This window comes from Salvelinus namaycush, chromosome 29 (assembly GCF_016432855.1).
Source record: "Salvelinus namaycush isolate Seneca chromosome 29, SaNama_1.0, whole genome shotgun sequence".
Taxonomy (NCBI): domain Eukaryota; kingdom Metazoa; phylum Chordata; class Actinopteri; order Salmoniformes; family Salmonidae; genus Salvelinus; species Salvelinus namaycush.
The window spans coordinates 23,447,753-23,460,227 of NC_052335.1; the positions used below are offsets into that span (position 1 = coordinate 23,447,753).

At 39.5% G+C, this 12,475-nt stretch overlaps 1 protein-coding gene across 4 annotated transcripts in view; it reads right to left on the reverse strand.

Annotated features, from left to right (window-relative positions):
- The window catches only part of LOC120024108 (TGF-beta-activated kinase 1 and MAP3K7-binding protein 2-like), a 78,356-nt gene extending 66,060 nt beyond the window's left edge, over positions 1-12,296 (reverse strand). For all 4 annotated transcript variants that reach the window (XM_038968250.1, XM_038968251.1, XM_038968249.1 and 1 more), the window contains exon 1: positions 12,004-12,296. The gene's annotated coding sequence lies outside the window, so the exon portion shown is untranslated. The remainder of the gene's footprint in view (positions 1-12,003) is intronic.
- Positions 12,297-12,475: the final 179 nt, after the last annotated feature.

A 12,475-nucleotide genomic window follows, 5' to 3' on the forward strand; every position in this document is an offset into this window, starting at 1 on the left:
TTTCTACAAAAAGCAGAAATATCCCCTTGTCACATACACTATATATACAAAAGTATCTGGACACCCCTTCAAATTAGTGGATTTGGCTATTTCAGCCACACCTGTTGCTGACAGGTGTATAAAATCGAGCAGACAGCCATGCAATCTCCATAGACAAACAATGGCAGTAGAAGAGCTCAATGACTTTCAACGTGGCACTGCCATAGGATGCCACCTTTCTAATAAGTCAGTTCGTCAAATTTCTGCCCTGCTAGAGCTGCCACGGTCAACTGATGTGCTGTTATTGTGAAGTGAAAACATCTAGGAGCAATAACGGCTCAGCCGCAAAGTGGTAGGCCACACAAGCTCACAGAACAGGACCGCTGAGTGCTGAAGCGCGTAGCGTGTAAAAATCGTCTGTCCTCAATTGCAACATTCACTACCAAGTTCCAAACTGCCTCTGGAAGCAACATCAGTACAATAACTGTTCGTCGGGAGCTTCATGAAATGGGTTTCCATGGCCGAGCAGCCGCACACAAGCCTAAGATCACCATGCGCAATGCCAAGCGTCGGCTGGAGTGGTGTAAAGCACGCCGCCATTGGACTCTGGAGCAGTGGAAACGCGTTCTCTGGAGTGATCAATCACCCTTCAGCATCTGGCAGTCCGACGGACGAATCTGGGTTTGGCGGATGCCAGGAAAATGCTACCTGTCCCAATGCATAGTGCCATCTGTAAAGTTTGGTGCAGGAGGAATACTGGTCTGGGACTGTTTTTCATGGTTTGGGCTAGGGCTGGGCGATATGGCCCAAATATTATATCGCGGTATTTTTTTTTTTTAATTGCTGGTATGACGGTATTTTATGTTTTTGAATAAATAAAAGTTCTAAATTTGCATTATTTTACTTTGTATTATTTTTTATTTAACCTTTATTTAACCAGGTAGGGCTCATTGAGATTTGAAATCTCTTTTTCAAGAGCTTCCTGATCAAGATAGGCAGCACCAAGTCATTACACAATTACAGACAGACAACATGAAAAACTACAAGTAATCTGGTAAAAACCATAGCATTCACAAGAGTATAACAAAATCATAAAACAGCAAATTAAAAACATTGACAGGTCAGGGAATCAGCCTCAAAATCCTTTATCGGTGATTTAAAAACACCAATCTGGACAAGTTCTTTCAGTATGTTTTAAGGCGTTCCAAGCCGATGGCGCAGAGTACATAAAAGCCCTTTTACCAAATTCAGTTTGGACAATTGGAACAGTTAGCAGGATAAAGTCCGAAGAGAGTACCCACCACATTTCTGAACAATAAAAATGCCCAAATAAAATGGTAGTAAACCCAAAATGGCTTTGTAAATAAAAGTATACCAGTGACTGACCCTACGAGTGACTAGAGAAGGCGAGCTAACCCTGGTATATAAAGTGAAGTAGTGCGTAAGGGTTTTGCAGTTTAAAATAAATCTCAATGCGCCATGTAAAGGGTGTCAATTAATCTCAAACACTGAGCGGAAGCATTCATATATAAAATATCCCCATAGTCTAGTAAAGGCATAAATGTAGCTGATACTAGCCTCCTTCTGGCTTCAAAAGAAAAACAAGCCTTACTCCTAAAATAAAATCTCAACTTCAGCTTCAATTTTTTTGTAAGTTGTTGAATATGCAATTTAAAAGAGAGGCCATCATCAATAAAATTCCAAAATATTTATATGAGGTTACAGTCTCAAGTTCATTGCCCTGACAGATAGTAATAGGTCAAAAGTTCAGACGTCTAATTCTTCCTTTAGAAAACACCATTAGTTTAGTTTTGTCAGTATTGAGGATAAGCTTCAATTGACACAAGGTATGTTGAACAGTATAAAAAGCAGTTTGCAAGTTCTGGAAAGCTTTTGTGAGAGACAAGGCACAACAATAAATAACAGTATCATCAGCATATAAGTGAAGTTGCGCATTTAGCAAATTTTTGTCTAAATTATTTATATAAATAGTGAATAAGAGGGAACCAAGTACCGAACCCTGGGGCACACCATTACAGACAGACAATTTAACAGACATGAGCCCATCAAATTGAGTGCACTGAGTTCTATCAGACAGATAGTTAGCAAACCATGCAACTGCATGCTCCGAAAGACCTACACTTGACAATCTCTGCCTCAGTATAGCATGATCAACTGTATCAAAAGCCTCAGAGAGATCAATAAAAAGTGAGACAGTGCTGTTTTTTGTCGATTGATACATTGATAAAATAGAGTTAGTATATAAAAACTCTTTTAGCTGTTCACTCACAAGGGTTTCAAGTATTTTCACCAGGGGTGACAGCTTTGAGATTGGCCTATAATTATTTAAAAGAGTTGGATCTCCCCCTTTTAAAAGTGGTGGAAGAAATACTGATTTCCAGATCTTTGGAATTTCATTACATTCCAGGGTTAGATTGAACAAATATGTAAGTGGTTCAGCTATGAAATCAGCTGCCAGATTTAAAAATCAGGGAACAAAAAGATCAGGACCTGCAGGCTTTCTCTGATCTAAGGATTTCAGGGCTTTATGTACCACCTGCACTGAGAATGGCAAAAAGCTAAAAGTTTGACAAGCTCTCGCTGGTTCATCCACACAGGGTTGTACAGAGACAGAGGAAACTGAATCAAACAGCCTACCAGATGATACAAAGTGCTAATTGAAACAATTCAGCATTTCAGTTTTGTAATTTACAGCAACAAAGTCCTTCAATACAGATGAAGGTAATTCATTAACATTACCGTTTCCAGACATAAACTTAATAGCCTTCCAAAACGTTCTAGGGTCATTCAGGTTATCAGAGGTAAATGATTTTTGAGTAGTGAGAGATCCTAGGGTGGCAACACATACATTCTAAGTGATTTCAATGAGTCTTTCTCTATTCTGATTGTTTTATACTGTTCAATTCAACTTCAACCCCAAAATAAGTCATAATTTTCATCAATTTCTGCATTTGAGATCATTTCCACACTGCAACGTAGGGCTGCACGATATTTTTAATCACATGTTGCAATTTGACTTGCGATTTAGAGCAAAACACTTCACTTTTGGAATCATGGGAATAGGAATGTCTGTTCTAATTATATAGTTATAATATAATAGTGGGCACTTTTAATACAGTGTTGTTTGACATGACAACGAATCAAAATGCCAGGGAGGACTTATTGTGACAGGGTAGGAACTAATGTGTTGATAGATTATAGGGTCCCCGAGGAAACACCTTTGGCTACATTGAATGTTTTCTCTTAGCTACTTCATGTAGCTAACATATTCTTGCTTTGCGTTTACCTCTTTAATTTAGAAGACACTGTTGAACAAACAACATGCTGATTTAAGTCTACACCATCACTGGTATTATCAGGCTGTATAGCTAATTACGCTTGCTCTTACTCAGTAGATGTATTAGCTGGCTAGCTAGCGATTAGCATTAGCGGGTAACAATCAGAGGCTAACAAGATTTAGGAACAACTTGCTAAGAAAAGACAAACTAGCTGTTTGCAGATGTAAGAAACACAAGCTAATAATGTAATTATATAATGCTAGTAGATTTATATTAAGAAGCAGTGACAACTGCATCATTGTCATCAACAGTACTGCATATGCGGCATTGACCATGCAGACTGAACGCAAGTGTCTCTTGGTTGAGGAACATCAAATGCGCTCCTTGAGTGACAGGGGGCCTGGCTAGGTCTGTGTGGAAAGCGGTATAGAAAGAGCGGAGAGAGACGACTCAAGTAGCGAAGTAAACTATAAAAATTGACATTACACTCTGCATATCACATTTAACAAACCAAACATTCAAATACCATTATAGAGTGTAAAGTAAAAACCCAAACCGGTCCGTGCATCAATACCGGTATATCACAAAAGTCGGTATACCGCCCAATCGGGCTAGGACCCTTAGTTCCAGTGAAGGGAAATCTTAACGCTACAATGACATGCTACAGGATGACATGCTGTGCTTTGTGGCAACAGTTTGGGGAAGGCCCTTTCCTGTTTCAGCATGTCAATGCCCCCGTGCACAAAGCGAGGTCCATACAGAAATGGTTTGTCGAGAACGGTGTGGAAGAACTTGACTGGCCTGCACAGAGCCCTGATCTCAACCCCATCGAATACTTTTGGGATGAATTGGAACGCTGGCTGCGAGCCAGGCCTAATCGCCCAACATCAGTGCCCGACCTCACTAATGCTCTTGTGGCAGAATGGAAGCAAGTCCCCGTAGCAATGTTCCGGACATCTAGGAAAGCCTTCCCAGAAGAGTGGAGGCTGCTAATGCAGCAAAGGGGGGACCAACTCCATATTAATGCCCATGATTTTAGAATGATGTCCACGGGTGTCCACATACTTTTGGTCATGTAGTGTATGTATTAGAGGTCGACCGATTAATCGGAATGGCCGATATCAAGTTTTCATAACAATCGGAAATCGGTATTTTTTGGGCGCCGATTTGCTGATTTTTTTTTATATATTTTTTTTAAAACACCTTTATTTAATCTGAATTTAACTAGGCAAGTCAGTTAAGAATACATTCTTATTTTCAATGACGGCCTAGGAACGTTCTGCCTCAGGGGGCAGAACGACAGATTTTTAACCGTGTCAACTCGGGGGATCCAATCTTGCAACCTTACAGTTAACTAGTCCAATGCTCTAACACCTGATTACATTGCACTCCACGAGGAGCCTGCCTGTTAGCGAATGCAGTAAGCTAAGGTAAGTTGCTAGCTAGCATTAAACTTATCTTATAAAAAACAATCAATCAATGACTGTCATTGCTCCAATGTGTACTTAACCATAAACATCAATGCCTTTCTTAAAATCAATACACAAGTATATATTTTTAAACCTGCATATTTAGCTAAAAGAAATCCAGGTTAGCAGGCAATATTAACCAGGTGAAATTGTGTCATTTCTCTTGCGTTCATTGCACGCAGAGTCAGGGTATATGCAACAGTTTGGGCCGCCTGGTTCTTTGCGAACTAATTTGCCAGAATTTTACGTAATTATGAAAACATTGAAGGTGGTGCGATGTAACAGGAATATTTAGACTCATGGATGCCACCCGTTAGATAAAATACGGAACGTAATAAATGTTTTGTTTTCGAGGTGATAGTTTCCGGATTAGTCAAAGGTATATGGTTTAGAGAGAAATAGTCGACGCGTTATAATTCCTGTAATAACTTGCGGCTGAACTTGAAAGGGGTTCCTTCGTTATTTTACCGTTCATGTCTTCCATAGAGAATGTCTTGATCTACTTCAAATAAGGTCTGTGTTTCGTGCAGGCTTAAACCGCCTCGACGTTTTGATACCCGTGTAAATCTCACTAGGATAAGGTAACGTTTGTCAACATATTTTCATAAATCCACTCTACAAATGTTTTAATCTTCGCTTATATTTAGCCAATATTGATCAGAGTTACCTTGTCCTATGAATATCTACACAGTTATAAAATTGGCACGGTGATGTAAGCCTACACGAAACACAGAGCTTATTTTAAGTGAATCTAAAAATATCCTATGGAATAAATGAAGGAACCGCTTTTCAGATTTTGCTAGGTGTCATGTGAATTATGACTCGCACTTTGGTCGTCAATTCTTACCATGCCCATTATTAAAATAGGATTCCCTGCATATAGAAATTAAAGTTTTTGTTTTCAACATTCATCACAGGTAACTTAAACTCTATTTTTATTCAAACAGTTGAGAGTATTTGTCTCCTAAGCAGACTCTTCAGTATCATTGTCACTTTGTTTATTGTTCATTCAGTATTGTTGCAATTGTCATTATTACAAAAATGTGTGTGTGTATGATATATATATATATATATATATATATATATATATATATATATATATATATATATATAAAAAATATTTAAAAAAATTAATCGGTCGATTAATCGGTATCGGCTTTTTTTGTCCTCCAATAATCGGTATCGGTATCGGCATTGAAAAATCATAATCGGTCGACCTCTAGTATGTATGTGCTGGAGATAATGAAAATGAAGTTGAAAAGTGGTGTAATTGCCCTTTAATAATACAGCATTTCTCTAACAATGCTAAATAAACATGTCTCGAGACTTGCACTCCTGTCTTTCCAAACATCCCTTTTTAACACACGAGTCTGCTCTGTATTTAATTACTTTAAATGCTACATCCAAAGAAACTCAGCTGAGGCACTCTCCTATATTTCTTTAATTGATGGTTGTGCTACTATCCTATTTCATAGCAGAGTTCCTCCTGGGCTGTGTCCCAAATTACACCATATACCCTATATGGGGCCCATAGGGCTCTGGTCAAAAGTCATACACTATGTAGATAATAGGGTGCTATTTGGGATGTAAATGCAGCAAGGGAAAGGAACATTGAAAAACACTTAATTAGCAGAAAAAGCATGCTCTCTAATTATTCTTCTGTTTTCTATGCTGATTAAGTGCTTGTGTTGCTGAGGAGGGCTATTTTAGGAACATTGGTTCCACTGACTGAACTATTTACAAGTTTGTCAAAGTGTGCTTCCTAAATGACACCCTATTCCCTATATAGTGCAGTACTTTTAAAATAGTGCACTATATAGGGAACAGGGTGCCATTTGGAACGCGTCCAAAGACATTCAGCAGAACTAGACTATCTATAAAAAACATATGGTTCCCAAGTGGATACAGTACCTACTATAGGAAAGTTCTGGTTTGAATACGACATGTTACATTAGGGGCTCAGCCGACTGAATACAAACTGAAGGGAGGGTGTGCTGATTTCAGTTGAGACCAAACTAGGCTAATTTGAAAAAGAGAAGATGCATTGATTTGAGTAATGGGACTGATTTTAGGGGAAAACACATTGTCGTGATTTAAGGAGGAGAATGCAGACTGATTTAAGTAGTGGAAAATAGTACCCAAGGTCAAGCAGGGGGGCAGAGTGCACAGTCTCGCTATAGGATGTGGTGCACACTTCTCCCATTTCCTGAGGCAACAGATACTAAAAAGGCAGCTATGCTATAATAACACCTTTGACTGCACACACAGCATGTTGAGCACCCAGAGGCATAAAAACAGAACCAACAAAGTGTAACTGAATCTCTCACAGCATTTACAAAAGCAAAGTGGTTGGGGGGGTGGCAGTACAATGGTTAATTGTGTTTTCACCTGATCATGGTATAGTTTATACATTTTCTAGGCTTGAGAGGTTGTCTGATCTACGCAATAAACCACAACCAAGGTTACTTCCTCCCTGTCAGTGAGCAAAAAGTTAATACCTCTCACTTCTTTCAAAACAGCTGACTACAGCATGTGCAGTAACAGGCAAATAACCATCCTTTATGCAACCAAAGACACCCACAGAGAGGTTGAGCAAGTTCACTCACATAAACACATCAACAATTCTTGAGACATAGGCCTATACCTAAAGTGTCAACTCAAGCTATAACTAGTCCTTAAAAGTCAAATCATCACTTTAATACTTAGGACTTTTTGGTCCTATTCAATAATTAATGTGAATGCGGAGAGAGGACAACAAACCAAAAGGTAATAAACAATTGCATTGCCTGAGTCAGAGATAAATATGTGATGTTCACATCAAACAGATCCTAGAACTGGCAGGAGAGAGAGAGAGAGAGAGAGAGAGAGAGAGAGAGAGAGAGAGAGAGAGAGAGAGAGAGAGAGAGAGAGAGAGAGAGAGAGAGAGAGAGAGAGAGAGAGAGAGAGAGAGAGAGAGAGAGAGAGAGAGAGAGAGAGAGAGAGGAGAGAGAGAGAGAGAGAGAGAGAGAGAGAGAGAGAGAGAGAGAGAGAGAGAGAGAGAGAGAGAGAGAGAGAGAGAGAGAGAGAGAGAGAGAGAGAGAGAGACAGTTACAACACTGTATATAGACATAAGATGACATTTGAAATGTTTTGGAACTTTTTTAGTGTAATGTTTACTGTTTTTTTAATTGTTTATTTCACTTTTGTTTATTATTTATCTCACTTGTTTTTGGAATGTAAACATATGTTTCGCATGCAAATAAAGCCCCTTAAATTAAAATTGAATTGAGTGAGAGCCAGAGCCCTGTGCTCCTGTCAACACCATATTCCCTACATAGTGCACTACTTTTGACCAGAGCCCTACATTTGACCAGAGCCATTTGGGACACATCCAGAGACAGAGACACTGTGGTCCTGTCAGTGTGCTCTGGTAGAACAGCCTGGAGACGTCATGGGTGTGCTCAGTCACACAAAAGGAGCTGGCCCATTACTACTGATGACAGAGACCTTTCTTTTTCAAATCAAGCAAATGAAGGAGAGCAAAAAAATGATGCTCTGTGAATGTTTTGATTTTGATCAAATCAGAGAGCTAACTAGATTAGCTGCTTTAAATGACAGAGTTGTTAAGAACTATTTATTCTGCCACTGTGAGGATTGTTCCGTCATAACCTTGTGTTACTCCCCAATTTCACGACTTAGTTATAAACCCCATTTCTTAAAGATTCACTCTTTAGCAATGTCCTTCTCTTATCAAGTAAAATGTGTAAAAGTGTGGTGGTTCTACTGTTTTGGTTTATGTCATGTTACAATGTTGTGTTTACTGTTTTTTGTAAGTAAAAAATAAACTCTAACCACACTTCGCCTCAAGTGGTTGGAATCCGTTGAACTGAGCGATTACTTGCAGCGGACCCTGCAAAATCTACCACGATGCTATTCCAACAATGTGTCAAATAACCTTATCAAAGTGTAATGATTCAGTAATGCAAAGTGTCTCTTGCAACTAGGCTCTAATGGTGGTGGAGTCAGTCCACGTAACCTTTGCAGTGTCATACTCAGTCGATGCATGCAATTTAACCACTGAACTGGAAAGTCCACCATGTGAAATGGGAGGATTCCATTTGAAGCTAAGGAGTTAGAGAGCTGCTTTACCAGGGGGAGGGGGGTTCAACTGAGTCTCTCTTCCTGACAGCCAGGCAGCCACACACAGGCCAGGGTGGGGGAGGGTTAAAGCCAGAGGCTCTGTCTCTCTCTTCCTGAGACAGACTGCTGCACTTGGCATAATGTGATGTATCCTTATAGTGTACTTACTACGTACTGCTCTCGTAGAGATAAGGCAACATGACTATAACAAGCAATATGAAACCAATCAATAAAACGTTAGTGTCCACCTGGTAGGGTAACTGTGATGCAACATTTTCCCAGAACACTCCAACTACTTCACGGTGTAGCTATTACTGATAAAACTATGAACAGGACAGAAAAACACTCTGGTGGCAAAATCAACAAAATCCAGTGTCTGACAGATAGGAAGGTAAGCCAGCATGACTTCCTAGGTTACATTTCCTCAGTACTGTTGATCCAAACAACTAGCACTTGTACTCAAGCCAGAATACTCATATAATTATCCCTCCCCCTGCCTAGTCAAAAAAACAGCCCCTCTCTGACTGGCAAGGGGTTGTTGTGCAAATGATAAACCTCAAAACCAGTCTTTCAGGAGAGAGGATTCCAGTCTTGGCAATACTGAACCATAACATTTTGAAACACCATGCCATTAGCCTTAAAGATACAACAGCAACAGGAACGGACTATTAGTCCATGAAATAAAAAAGCACACCAATGCATTTTCTTTGTTTTTCAGCTTTGGTTGACTAACATCTACCTACCTTGTCCAATGTGTGTTTGCAAATGGCACATTTGGAAACTAAGCAGGGAGACAATATTTTGACCGTGAGCTTGCAAACAACATCAAACAACTTCATTATTATTCATTAACTCAACACTGTATATAAATGTTTAGCCTAATCTCCCTTCATTCACACTTACAAAACACCAAGTCATTGAAGAAATACTGTGCTCCCCCCACTGCACTTTCAAAATAATTGAAAAACTGAATGTACAACTTTATTATCTCTGATGAAGACCTACACAGAACATCCATCCACTCCAGTCATCGTCTTGTTCGAACTTGTGATTTATCTGTGGATTAGCGCTTATCAGAGTAAAACGTTAAACTATCACCCCCAAAGAGTGGCAAATCAGCAGGCCTTTCTCAGCGAGCGACATATATTTGCCCAGCTACAGGCACACATGGTTTCAGTTAGGGGTCTGCACCTATAAACAGTTGGCCATGGCAGCTTATTGGTCAGGAAGTTCAATGTTGACTGCAAGTCAAGACAGGCACAAGCTGCTAATGAATGATACTCTACCCAAACCACTATCAGCAACACCAACACAACCATTGGAGACCAATAGGGAAGAGATTCTAGAAAGCCTAGTAGTAATTTAAATGGACTGCACTAGACCCTTTACAGCCAGGCTATTGACAAATCACTGTTAAATACTTTAACTTTGTAGCAAAAGGAATATCACAAAGGAACATTCAGGCATTTACTTTAATTACATGGAATATCAGGAATACCACCCAATTATTTGGAAGAGAGTTAAATCAAGAGAGCTGAATTAATAGCCTATATGGACAAAAATAGGGCAAGATAACAAGATGGTCCTTGTGTGCAGTGACAACTACTATGCATGGAGATAGTATCCATGTTGTGTACCCATAAAGTTAGCGTGGTTGAAGGCTGAGCTTCATATTCCAATGATTGATTTGCCCTAAATAAACAAAAGCCTTACAAGGGGAATATTGTTTAATTCCAAGTGAGCAACAACAATCTGTGGTTAAAACAGTTACTGGCTGACATGTAGCCTATAAAGGCCAGGGCACGTGATAAAGTATTAATTATTTTGAAAGACACTATGAGCAAAGTGTGTACAAATAGCCAAATAGGCTACATTAAACCATTGCAAACAAGGCCTGAACCATTTATGTATTTGTACATAACAAACTATAATTAAGGTAAGATAGTAAATATATTATTATTGTAATGTGTCAAACCCACCACCCACACATGCTCCCCTGCACCTATCCATATGAAAGCTGTCAAACCTCTCATCTGAAATACTCCTGAAGGGACATTTCAATACATGGGTCAAATCTGCTCAGATGATCAAACTAAGTGATTACATTCACTTTAACTAAGAAATATATCTGTATCACATAAGTGAGCGAACAAACAATTATAAAATGATAAAGAATAACATATAGCCTAATTGAGAGAATGTGCAAACATATTTCATATAAGTTACATAGAAGGGAAGGAGAAAGTACAGGGCAGGCTACTGTTATTGCGTTTGACACCTCAAGGTAATTCGATTCGTGCAGCAATACAATTCATAACATGTAGTCTACAGGAGACTTTCGATTAGCCTACTTATTAAATTGGGCCTGTGCTATGCCATTCGGAACTCCTAATATGTCTCTAGGCAATATTTGGGGAGGCCCATCAATGCAGCAGATAGGATAGACAGGCCATCATATAATTGTAAAGCAATGTTTTGCACATTTAGATGCTGGCAACAACTGCAGCTAACTTGTTAAATTTAGGAAGCATCAAGCGTCCGGGTAAATTACCAGACGAACTATCGCTACTTGCGAGCTACTATGTTAGCTACGTTACCAAGCTAACTAACTTTTTGAAAACTATTTCCAAAAAATAAATCTAACTTATTTGAAGTCACAACACTTAATATAATCATATTGGCATTATAACGGCCGTGTTACAATTTAGTTGTGCACTCGGAACACCATGGCTGACGAAGAAGTTTTGCAAGAACTCTCAATGGAAAAATGTAGCTACTATAGTGTAGCCTGTATAAGCTACAAAACATGCACGTCAGCTTTAAAATGAGCGGACTATAAATGCAAGGTTTACAGCTAAATTTTATTACAAATGTGTAATAACATATGCATGCTGGACACAACAAATCGCACATAGCTAAACGAAATAGCTCACCAGATGCAGTCAAAAACTTTTTCACACCTGAAAAGCCGACAACAGAAAGTTTGTTCTTCGTTTTCTACTTACCAGAGGGATGTGCTCGCACATACATTTCAAACATGTTAGTAGGGAGTTGTTAGACCGAATTTTCATTTACAGCAACTCAACTACAACTTCAACCACTTCTGGTTCTGGGCCTATTCTGAAGCATTCGCTTACCGTCTCCGCCGCCGCTCCCCGGGCCACCTTCAACACCCGAAACTCAGCCACCGAATCTCCCACAGGGCCGTGGTGCTGAAAGAAAAGCGGCGAGGTGGACTTCGTAGACGGAGTTTCTACGGTACCCAGGCCCTCTCTGTTTTGACTCGAGTGGGGGGTTACTACAGCCCTCGCTGTTTCAGAGACACGGGAATTATTTTGACAGCTCTTCTTCTTTACCCCCTCTACTCCCCCTTAATTTCTCTTTTCTTACTTCCAACAGATACGAATCAAAATACTTGTCACAGAATATGGCGGCTGCACAAACGAGCGCCTATCGCGAGACTTTACTTTTTCCTCCTAGGGGAAAGTTATGTTAGGGGAGAGGAAGTATGATTGCTAAATCCTCTGTAGAAGCAGAGACAGAGAATTAACAGTTTGTGGTAATATTATTGGAATGGAAACTATCAACAGATGTGTGGGAGGAATACAG